The sequence below is a fragment of the Echinops telfairi genome, unplaced genomic scaffold (assembly GCF_000313985.2).
Source record: "Echinops telfairi isolate 266 unplaced genomic scaffold, ASM31398v2 ScPeMD7_5868;HRSCAF=6743_0, whole genome shotgun sequence".
Lineage (NCBI taxonomy): Eukaryota > Metazoa > Chordata > Mammalia > Afrosoricida > Tenrecidae > Echinops > Echinops telfairi.
Window position 1 is genome coordinate 6,140,958 of NW_022109767.1, and position 11,951 is coordinate 6,152,908.

The 11,951-nt window shown below is 40.8% G+C and overlaps 1 non-coding gene across 1 annotated transcript; it reads left to right on the forward strand.

Moving 5' to 3' along the window:
• Positions 1–7,906: 7,906 nt before the first annotated feature.
• Positions 7,907–8,075, forward strand: LOC115871474. The gene has a single exon (XR_004047321.1). It is a non-coding gene; the product is annotated as a U1 spliceosomal RNA (small nuclear RNA).
• The last annotated feature ends 3,876 nt before the right edge of the window (positions 8,076–11,951 follow it).

Genomic DNA, 11,951 nt, shown 5'->3' on the forward strand with positions numbered 1-11,951 from the left:
TATCTATTTCTCCCCACTTAGATTCTACAATTAATATTTTTGTTGCATTTGTTTTATCAGACACCTATGGATCTTTCCATTTCTCTAGTCTAGATAACGTGGAGTCCTGGTGGTGCAGTGGTTAAGTGCTCGGATGCAAGAGTTTCAACCTACCAATACTCCCCGGGGAAAAAGTTGTAGCAGTCTGCCTCAGTAAAGATTACTCACTGCCATCGAGCCCATGCTGGCTCATAGTGACCCCTCTGTGGGTTTCTGAGACTTTATTTATGGGAGTAGAAAGCCCAGTCTTTCTCCCATGGAGCTGCTGTTGGTTTTGAACTGCCAACCATGAGGATTACAGTCTGATGCATAACCACTATACAACAAGGGCTCCATTCACCCTCAGAAACAATATAGAGCTTTTCAACTCTTCTCTAGGACTCACTATAAGTCAGAATCAACAAGGCAACAGGTTGGTTTTTGGTAGGCTATTTATTTTATATTTTATCCATTGCAACATAGGTTGCAAACACCAGTAGACTTAACCCCTGAACACTTCAATGTGCACATCACAAGATGGATTGTGTAAGAAAAAGGAGCACATAGTGAAACATACACATTTTAACTGTACCATATAATAAGCTCTGAGAAATGCATACACCTTCATCGCAAGCCTTTATCAAGAGAATTGAATGCCATTGGTACTGTGGGCTACCTGCTGGGTTGCTAACTTCAAAATTCAGCCTCTCTGAGGGAGAACGATTTTCTAATTCCATAAAGATTCACAGCCTCACAAACCCACAGGGGAGTTCCACCCTCTCTTAATGGGTAGAGATGAGTTGGACTCGACTTGACGGCAGTGTTTGGATTTTGAGTTTTCTGTCAAGCCCTCACACTCCTCTCAGTCAATCTCTGCTCCTCTTCTCCCTGTTCTGATATTTTTATCAGATATTAGTGTTATCTTGATAAATGGGATCCCATTGGAGGTAACTCTTGTCTGTAAAGTTTTGACAGAGCATAAAATGTATGGGGATGCATGACACTATTACAGTAATTTATTACTTCTTAAATCTGAAGTCTTTTACTGATGAACACCATCATTCATCCATTTCTCTCTTGATGGACAACAAGATTGTATCCAATTTGGTCCCTGCTAAATAAAGCAGTTATGAACATACTTGTATACTTTTTGAGAGTATGTATATTCTTAATTAATTTTTGAATTATGTAGGAGTGGTATTGTAGCCTATAGGGTAAGCATATGCTTAGTTTTATAAGAAATTTCTAGACGTTTGCCCAAAGAAATGGTAGCATTTTATAAATCCATCAAGATAGATCAGAGTTCCAATTACAGCACATCCTAACCTACACTTGATGTGAGTAGCCTTCACATTTAGCTATCTGGATAGATTTATTTTATTTTGATACAATGTTTATTTTCCTGATTATTAATATTGTTGACCATCTTATTATGTATATACTCTCTATATATGGTTTTGTGAAACATCTGATTAAATCATTTGCCTATTGGGTTTTTTTTAATTGAACTATTTACCTGTTTATTATTGAGTTGTAGCTGCGCTCTATGTATTTTGGATGCTAATACTTTGACAGATATGTATTTTTGTCAATTTGTAAGACTGTACATTTTGTTTCATTCAAATTTATCAATTTTATGGTTAATGTTTTTGTGAGATGAAAACACACACATTTACCTCGCCCCACATCACAACATTTTCTCCTATTACTTTCCTTCTAAAAGGATTATTATATTAGCTTTTATTTTCAGGTCTATGATACATCATCTCAAATTAATTGTGGTGAGTGCTGTGTGGTAGAGTCTGATGTTCCAGTACTTTCTGTTGAATAGACATTTTTCTTTCTGCTGGACTGCTTGGGACCTATTGGACACCAGTTGCCTGCGCAGGGCTGGGTCTATTTCTGGGCTCAACTCTCTTCCATTGATTGACTTGTCTATTCTTATAAGTACTGAGGTAGTTTATTGTGCCAAGCCGGCCAATAAACACATGTGGGATTAATTGAAGGGCGGAGGGATAAATGGCTTTGTGAGCCTCATCTTTCTAGTTCCCGAGTCTCTTGCTTTCTGATGGTTGGACCAGGGTGCAGGTGCCTTAGCCAGTTCCCTGCTTCAGCTGGCAAGGCTCACTTCCCTTCCTTCAAGACATCCCTGAGGAGAAGCCATATGGACCTACCCTGATGTAGCCCTGGGTGCTGGAGCAGCTGTGTGGAAACCCCTTCCCGCATTGAGATGCTTACATGTTCACTGATTCGGCTTTCCTCCTGCAGTTGGCATCATTGCGTGTGTTTTGTGAGATGGAGGAGGACTTTGTGGATTGGTGTCGGACATATGAGTTAATGTTGGACTTGTGGGCTTGGGCAACACTGGGTTGGGATGTTTTCTTGATGTGCACTTTCCCTTTATATAAAACTCTCTCTTAGACATATGAGTTTCTGTGAATTTGTTTCTCTACAGTACCCAGATTAACACAAGTGCCATAAAGCCTTAAATACTATACCTTTATAGTAAGTCATGAAATCATGATTAATTCCTCAAACTTCATTATTTTCAATGTTGTTTTGTAGATGCTAGGCCAATTTTATTTTATACACAATTTATAATCCACTTGTTATACCAAACAAACTTATGAAGCCCGATGAGATTTGGGATGGGGGTACATGGAACCCACACGTTAGCTAGGAAGTATTTGATACCTGAGCGCTACTGAGATTTTTAATCAATAAACAGTATTTTCTTCCTACGTAGTTCCTAACCAAGCCAAACCCTTTGCCATTGAGCAGATCCTGACTCACAGCCACCCTATAGGACAAAGTAGGACAGTCCCATGGGGTTTCTAAGGCTGCAAATGTTGATGAAAGCAAACTGCTTCTCCTTTCTGCCTCAGATCAGCTCATGAGATACAGCCACCAGCCTTTTGGATAGCAGGGAGTGCTTAACCACTGTCTCACTAGGTCTCTGTTTCTATATCTGAGTCTTATAACTCTTTCTTGTTTCTTTGCACTGGGTACAACCTCCAATACAATAATAACTAAATATTTAATGACTCAGCAATGGATCAATGTTTCCAGTATAGAGATTTTCTATGCCTTCGAGTTATTCTTAAATATTTGATGCTTAAGCATGTTATTTTAGATCATCTTAAAAAGATATTCTCAAAACTTTATGGAAAAATATAAACATTCCATCGAATTTGTGTATCAAGTTTATATCCTGTAACCTTGAAAAGTTGTTCGATAATCCCCATGGTTGTTTCATAAAATCATCAGGATAGTCTATGCAATCAATATCTCCAGTTATGAATTGTGTAGGAAATTTAACTTACAACTTTCCATTTTATGCATGGCACTCGTGAAATGAATATGCATCTCTGTTTCTCCTAAATTGATTTTTCATCTGTAAATAAGATGTTGCTGTGTTCTTTCTAATCTGTACGCTTTCTATTTCTTTTTCTTGTGTTTTCATGTGGGATACAGCCTTCAACACAATAACAACAAAGAGTGATAGGATTCGATGTCCTTGTCCTGTCTTCAGTCTTGGGGTGAAAGCAGTTCACTGTTAATTGTGACATCGGTGTCTGCTCTTCATGGATCCATTGTATTGGACTGAAGTTCTTGTCTGGTCCTACTTTGCTTCAAACTAAGGTGGTTGAGTTAGTTTATTGTGCCAACCTGGCCAATAAACACATGGGGGGGTAATTGAAGGGCGGAGGCATAAATGGCTCAGTGAGTCTCGCCTTTCTAGTTCTCGGGTCTCTTGCTTTCTGATGGTTGGACCAGGGTGCAGCTGCCTTAGCCAGTTCCCTGCTTCAGCTGGCAAGGCTCACTTCCTGCAAGACATCCCTGAGGAGAAGCCACATGGACCTACCCCAAAGCAGCCCTGAGTGCTGGAGCAGCCGTGTGGAGACCCCTGCCAGCACTGAAATGCTTACACATTCACTGACTCAGCTTTCCTCCTGCAGTCAGCATCATTGCCTCTGTTTTGTGAGATGGAGGAGGACTTTGTGGATTGGTGTTGGACAATGACTTGATATTGGACTGGTGGGCTTGGGCAGCACTGGGTTGGGATATTTTCTTGATGTGCACTTAACCTTTACATAAAACTCTCTCTTATATATTGAATTGCTGTGGATTTGTTTCTCTAAAGCATCCAGACTAATACAGTGGTCCATTTTGTCGATGGGCTTTTCTACTTTTACTTAAAGGATCATATAGTGTTTTTCTCTACTCAGTTGTTATGGAGAATTGCCTAGATTGATTTTCAAAAGTTAAATTAATTTTATATTGTGACTAAGACTCACTTGGCTTATTTTCATATATCATATGGATATATTATTATATTTATGCACTACAAGATTCTATTTCACATTTGATTAGGTCGCTAATTTTTTCCCCTTTTCCTTTATTTCTCTCTTTTTGGGGGGCAATATCTTTGTCAGGCTTGGGATCATGACTACATAAGATGTATCTGAGCCTTCTCTTTTTTCTGAGAATGTTGGGTAATTTTAGTATTTCTTTCTTAATGATAATATATTCAAGCAGCCATGTAGTTCACGATTGCCTTTTAATAAGCACTGTGCCCCCAATCATTGCTCATTGTTTCATCTATCCTATTGGAAACAACACTTCAAACTACACAACATTTCTTTTTAATACATATCAAAAATTGAAGGTTTCAGAGATGAAGTGATTTACCCAAGACTATAGAGAGTCGGTAAGGTATTAACACCTAGTTATGTTTATGGCTAACGTTTTCCTGACATTACAATCAAGGGAGATTGTAAATTGTGCAGAAAAAACATCACTTTACAATCTCCACTTAATACCTGGCGCTCATGAAATGAACAAGTGTCTCTAGAGGTCACCAATTTATTTTTCAAGATAGGAAAGAGGTTATTTCTATAAAATTTATAGCATCCAAAGTCTAATTTCAGACATGGCATTAATCTAATTCTTAAAAGGAAAGAGTACATTCGACAATGAAGTGTCCACCCACTGCCATCAAGTTGATTCCATCTTAGTTTTGGAAGCTTTGTAAGTCTTTCCAAGAGTAGACAGCTTCATCGTTCTTCCCAGTAGCAGCTGGAGGGTTTGAACCTTGGACCTTGCTGGAACCAGCTTCCCAATAGTTCCACCAGGGCTCCTTAGGCAATAAAGTTCTCAACCCATTGTCATTGAGTCAATTCTGACTCTTCGCAACCCCATAGAACAGGGTAGAACTTCCCCTGTGGGTTTCTGAGGCTGTAAACTTTTATGGGAGTAGAAAGTTTCATCTTTCTTCTGTAGAGCACCTGGTGGTTTCAAACTGAAGACCTTGTGGTTAGCAGCCCAACATACAACTCACTGTGCTATATGAGTTGGAATCAACTTGATGACTGTGAGTATTGAACACAAATGAATCACATTGGCTTTTGGCTTCCTCGCAGTTCCCTGACAACCCGAAAGGAGCCGGTCATATGTGTTTCTCTAGATGGGATATTTTTTTATGCCTGATGGGTTTAGATCATGAGTCAAAATTTTTTAAAAAGTCTTGGGCAAATAGGTAAATTCCTAAACTGATTGTATAAGGAATTTGCTTCTGTATGAATAATGTATGAGAAAGAAAAGGCAAACACAAGCTCCAAACATATATTCTCAAATTCGATTTACTTCATTTGAAGTTACCAAATGATGAAACAGGAGTTATCTAGCTATCCATAATCGTTCTTTTAGCAAATAAACGTTCTTCTACTTTGCTCCTTCATCCTGTAAATATGAAGGCTCCGAGTTTCTCAGTAAACACCACTAGGGTAAATGAGCACACAAAGTTGACAGGGTACCCAGCTGTTCACAGCCTTTCCTTCCCTGCCCAAGCCTAACTGGTATCAGTATATATAAAATTCCTAACACGTTCAGCTGGGAATTCTTCACAGAACAAAAATGCCTTCCTTGGAGTTTACAAATGCTATTTGGTCTAATTTTTTAGCAAGGCTTTTTCTGGTTAGATTATGAGATTTTTCCTGGAGAGCAACAGCAAGAGAATGTCTCTCATGCTGTCAGAGAGTGAGAGTTATATTTTTGTTCCTTGGAATAAACATAGAAGGTGACGGGCAAAATGTCAAGTGGGCGGGGAGCCATTAGCTCATATGAACCTTCTGAGAGAGTCCTAAGGTGGGTGGTGCGTGGGGGAATCAACATTTCGAGTTCAGATGCTAGACTAGGTTTTAAAAAATAGTCCAAGGTGGCAGATGGGGAACTTGGGTTTATAAGGCAGGTCTCAGAAGGTCTTGCTCCCCACAGGACATGTGACTCTGAGGCTCTGAGAATCCCAGAGATTCTCGGTCCAAAGTTATTTAGTGAAAACTGAGTTTCAAACCCTGGGGAATTGCACCCAGAGGGTAATACATAGGACTCAGCCCTGGCTGCAAAGATGGAAGTTAGGAGCAGGCTCAGCAAGGCAGTGGGCAGATCAGGAGAAGCAGTGAGTCCTTGGGTGTCTGTGCAAAGACTGGAATGCCCGAGCCTCTCCTCTGTCACGTTGGCATGTGCTGCGAGCACTGTCAAAACCACTGAAAAAGCTACAAGCAACACCTGGGGAGCGATTTCATTCCGAAAGCTGAGCTCTAACCTGTCCTGTAATATCGTATTCCTTTATGAATGTCATCAGTACAGATTTCTTGAGAAACTCAATCGAGTCTTGTTTCTCCCTCTAAAGGACACCTGTCTTAGGTGAGCCTGAGATGTTCAAAATGCACATTTAAAAGCAACCTTGCCAACCACTAATGAATATATTTTATGTTGCACTGGACTCTCCAGAGGAAGGCATTAGAGCATGCACCATGTGTGGATTTGTAAGTATTTTTCAGCTTTATCTATCATGCTCATGGATGTTTATTCAATAGATAATGAAGAGAACCACCACCCTAACCCCTTGTTAGCTGTCATGAAACCTCTTATGAATCACACACACACACACACACACACACACAATGGAAGAGTTCGGTGTCAATGTTGCTAGAATGTCCAAATGTAAATGAAACTAATTTTGCCTTCTTGTCACTAGGTTCAATAAGGCTGTACTTCAAGGAATTCTACAAAGTAGGCAGCTCCTGTCATCCCAACATCGGCCAACCCCCCTCCTGAAAGAAACAGAAATGATTTGATGCCACATCAGATGGAAGGACTCCAACTCGATGCACAAATCGACAATGATTTGGAAAGGCAATGAACCAGATACACGGTTATGGACACGTGACTACTTAACATCACTTGCTTCAACAGGCGCCATAGTCAATTCTTTGGGGAGGACCCACTGGGCATGCCCATGAAGCACTGGGCTCTCCGTGTGGGCGAATAAACCTAGTGGGTGGCAGCGCAGTAGGAGAGGTCCCTGCCTGTCCTGCTGTCAGAGACCACCCGAGGAGCACTACCATTGGGCTGGTGGTTTCTCAGTGTCTCCAGCATTTTGGCCAAACAACTCTACAGGTTTATATTTATAGACCTTCTGTTTTTCCCAGAACCCCCATGTTCCCATGAGCCTATTATCAATCATGTCAAAATTTAGGTGTTTTCCTAGTTTATAAAAAACTGTTGTTTCTCATGAAAACTCTAGATGGTTTTGTCAGGGGAGGGCATCTGTCGCAGATATGGGAATACGTACATCTTTAAATGTGCAAGGTGGATATTTCTAAGCTGCATTTATCGGTTTCAGCTTTCAGCCACCGGCGCCTCCTGTTTCATGAAGAAATCACTGACAAAGCAAGAGAGGGTTGTGCTAGAAAAGGCCTTTATTGAGCTGGGGGTGGGGGGAGAAGGGGTTGTTGGGGGAGATGGCTTGGCTATTATGCATTTGTGACAGGCGGGCGTCTTTGAAACTTGAATGGAGAAAACAGTGTTTAAGAAAAGAGAGCGCACACTTACCTGGCAGGGGAGACACCATGACCACGAGGTGGTTTACCCAGGGCGACGCTTGTCCATTGCACTCCGGGTGTGCTGACCCCTGCGATTTCCCCAAATGCGAGGAAACTCGGCTGGACTGCATACTTTGTGGTAGTGGGGGACTGCATTCACATGCTCCCCTGTTTAAAAAAAAGGAGAAAAATTTTTTTAAATAAAAATTTTTTTTTTTAAGAAAAGAGAGCACATTGACTATTAGAACCTTTTCTTCTGCAGCTTTTTTGGTGTTGTGAATCATTGCTGACCAACCAATGGACAACAAAGAAAGGTGGATCCCGACATGTGCAGAGCACTCTATGCGTGCAAACTCTCCTGAAGTAAAAGCATACCTTCTCAGGTTAACTGTTACCTTAGTGCCGTTATCCATTTTAATACAATTCTTAAGAGAAGTACATCAGCAAAGGGATTTAAGAAAAGTCACGATCCCTTCTCAAAATAAACCAAAAAGCACTTACTAAAATGGGACGAGAAGGGCAATTGCTCAACATAAACAAGGTCATAGAGGCGAAACCAATGGCTAGCCACCTGAACTTTCTCTAACATCTGTAAACATGCACTTTCTAATACAGAAACCCTTTTGGCTTAGGGGGTTACATTTGGGGCTGCTAACTAAAGGGGTGTGCAGTTCAAAGCCACCAGGTGCTCCATAGGAGAACTCAAGTCAGAGTGGTCTTTTGAAGGCATAAGTCAGATCATGTCTGTCACCTGTTTAAAGTTCTCCAATGATTTTCCTTCTGAAAGTAAAAGATAACAAACACCCGAGTCCTTCCCAGCCCTCTGACCTCATAGCAATCAGCATCTGCTCTACTCCTCACGGGAGCAGTGGTTCCTAGAATATCCTGATAGCCCAGCTCTTGAGTCAAGAATTTATTCTTGTTCTTCCTCTACCAAGAGGCTCTCACCCTAAATATCCACAGCCTCCTCCTTCACCCCATCAGGCCCTCCTTCTTCTCCGCACCAAGTATCATCAACTGATGTGATATCTGTCTCATTGCTGGGTTTGCTGCTTGGTTTCTCCACCTGGAAAGTTGGTCCATCAGGGCAGATGCTCTTGTCTGTCTGACTGGCTGCCACATCCTTAGATCTCAAAGAGAATCTGGCCCAGGAATACAGAAAAAAGGGAGTAGAAAATTCATGGTAATTCTAAGTGCCTATGAGATAGATAGTCAAGTGTGGTTCCTGTCCTAAGTGGCAAGAAGTACACTATACCCAGTTTCCCTGAAAATAAGACAGTGTTTTATATTAATTTTTACTCCCAAAGATGCGCTAGGTCTTATTTTCAGGGGATGCCTTATTTTTCCATGAAGAAGAATATGGTACACATTTATTGTTGTTTTATTAAAAGAGACCTCGCACTTCTTGTCTGCTCTGGCTGCTCTGCGGCCCAACAGTGAGCTGCACCGTGGTGCCCACTGCTACTGTCCAGAGTCCAGAATTATGGTAGCTTTTGGGGGCCTTATTTTTGGGGAGGTCTTATTTTCGGGGGGATGCCTTACATTTCAGCAAGCGAGAAATTGTAAGTAGGTCTTATTTTGGGGGGATGTCTTACTTTCGGGGAAGCAGGGTATTTTTAATATGCCTGGTTATCGAGGAAAAAGTAAATGCATGAATAGCTTGTATTTTTTCTAGCTATCCTCTAGCACCCATCCACTAATCCAATCATTCTACTACCCAGTAACCGAAACTTTTATAATGTTGGAAGAATCATGATGCTCTGAGGGAAGCAGTCAGCTCTAAACATGGTTAAGGTTGACTTGCATTTGGGGCAGAAACAAGACAATTCTCCGTGCTGGGGTACTGGAGGAAAGAAAGTCTTTCCGAATGTATGCCAGCCCCACCCAATGGTTCTCAAACTTTGTTCATCACTGCTTTTCCTAAGAAATGTTACACAAGTCCAACATATCATTTGGAACCCTTGATTGCAAGCAGGGGGAATGTGACCTCCGTTCTCCAGGGCAGTAGAGATCTTTACACAGTACAGATATTAGAACACAGTTTGTAAATGACCAGCTTTTAGAAATGAGATCTCAGAGTTTTCATCACACTTGCCAAATCAAAAAAGTATGACGTTAGGAAAAATCTAGACCGACAAAACTGAAGAATATGGCTGGGCTTAATTAAAAGACTTGACTCCAGGGGATAAAAAAAACCCTCTGGTAACAACACATCTGTCTAAGCTCAAAAATATAGCTTTAAAAACTTTTTAAAAGCTTTACCATCAAAAGACAAATGATCCAACCCCCAAATAGGCAAGGGACATATAAACAGACACTTAACCAAAGAGGACATTTGAGCAGCAGCAAATATGTGAAAAGATGCTTGCAATCATTAGCCATTAGAGGGAAGCCAATCAAAACTGTAATGAAATTCCATGTCATTCCGGGAAGATGGCAATGATGAATAAACAGAAAACTGCAAATGTTGGCCAGGTTGTGGGGGGCTGGGAACTCTCATACAAGCTGATGGATCTGTAAAATGGTATAGTTAATAATAGAAGTGCTTTAGACCCAGTAATCTCACCCTTAACTGTGCATCCTAGAATAGAAAAGTAGTGCCTTCCCCAGGCATATGCATACTTCACCGCAGTGTTATTAATAACTATAGCAAAATGATGGAAATAACCTAAGTGCCCACCAACAGATGAATGGATTAAAAGAAAGTGTGATACACACACAGTGGAATACTATGAAATTATAATGAATAAAGAGTCTATGAGACATCCTTCACATGGAGAAATCTGGAGGACATCATGCTGACTGAAAGAAGTCAATCACAAATAGACGAACATTGTCTGGTTCCACTATTATAAAAAGTCAAGAGTTGCTATACGCAGAGAAAGCAAAGTACTTTGATGGTTACCAGTAATTGCAGGGACAGCAAATGGGTTTCTAGAAAGTAGACATTTGCTATTTGGGGTCATGGAAAAGACAATCTCAACTGTGGGTGAAATCAGCACAACTTGACCCAGGTAAGCATACATGAAGAAGTACAGGAGAGAGAGGACATGTTTGGTAAATGCAATTACATGTACAATTTTGAAACAGTAAAAGCAATCTAAAAGTGTCCCTCAACACGTGTAAGTGTTTACATAGATAGATATGGGTGCATCTATGTGCAAACAAAGGCATAGGGTAGCAAATGCATGGGGAGGCATAGGTGTATCTGTATGCATATGTAACTATACACTTTTATTTGTACACCAATAACAAGCCTCATAGTAGCCACAGTTATGGAGACCCCCCTAACAGATTCAAACAACTCACAGGATTGGTTTCCTTGGTGAAGAGGCTTGAAGGACAGCTTGTTCAATTGACATAACATAGCTCCTAAAAATAGTGTTCTACTTCCCAGTTTAGTGAGTAGCTTCTGGAGTTTGAAAAGCTTGGGAGCGAACATTTAAGGTGCAACTAATGGTCTCTAGAGAACAAACTAGGCCATGGGACTCATAGCTCACCTGAACCCAAACTTCTTCAAACCTGACAGGACAGAAAATAGACAGTGTCCTGTGACCACTACTGACCTGCTGCTCTGACCAGGGACACACCGATGGCCCTGCATAGAATGGGAGAAAAATGTAGAACAAAACTTAAATTCTTCAAAATGGCTGGAACTGATGCATCAATAGAGACTAGAGGAACACCCAGAACTATCTATCTACAGGACCCTTTGCACTTGGAATTGAAGATGTTAGTCATATAATAGATTGGCTTTCTGAAGATGTTAGTCATATAATAGATTGGCTTCTAAAATAAATTACATCACTGTGAGTATTGTGCTCCCTGAAAGTATGAGCAATAATATTGAGGACCAGATGGCCAATATTTACCCAGTAGGGAAGATGAGAAAGTGCTAGAGATTAAATTGTGTGCACTCAAAAGATGTGTCCACTTGGCTGGGTCAAGGTTCTCAGTAATTTGGCTGTTGTGTATTTACATAATCCTTCTCCATGATGAGATCTGACATCATTACACAGTCAGCAGTGAGGGAATTAGGGTAGGCTG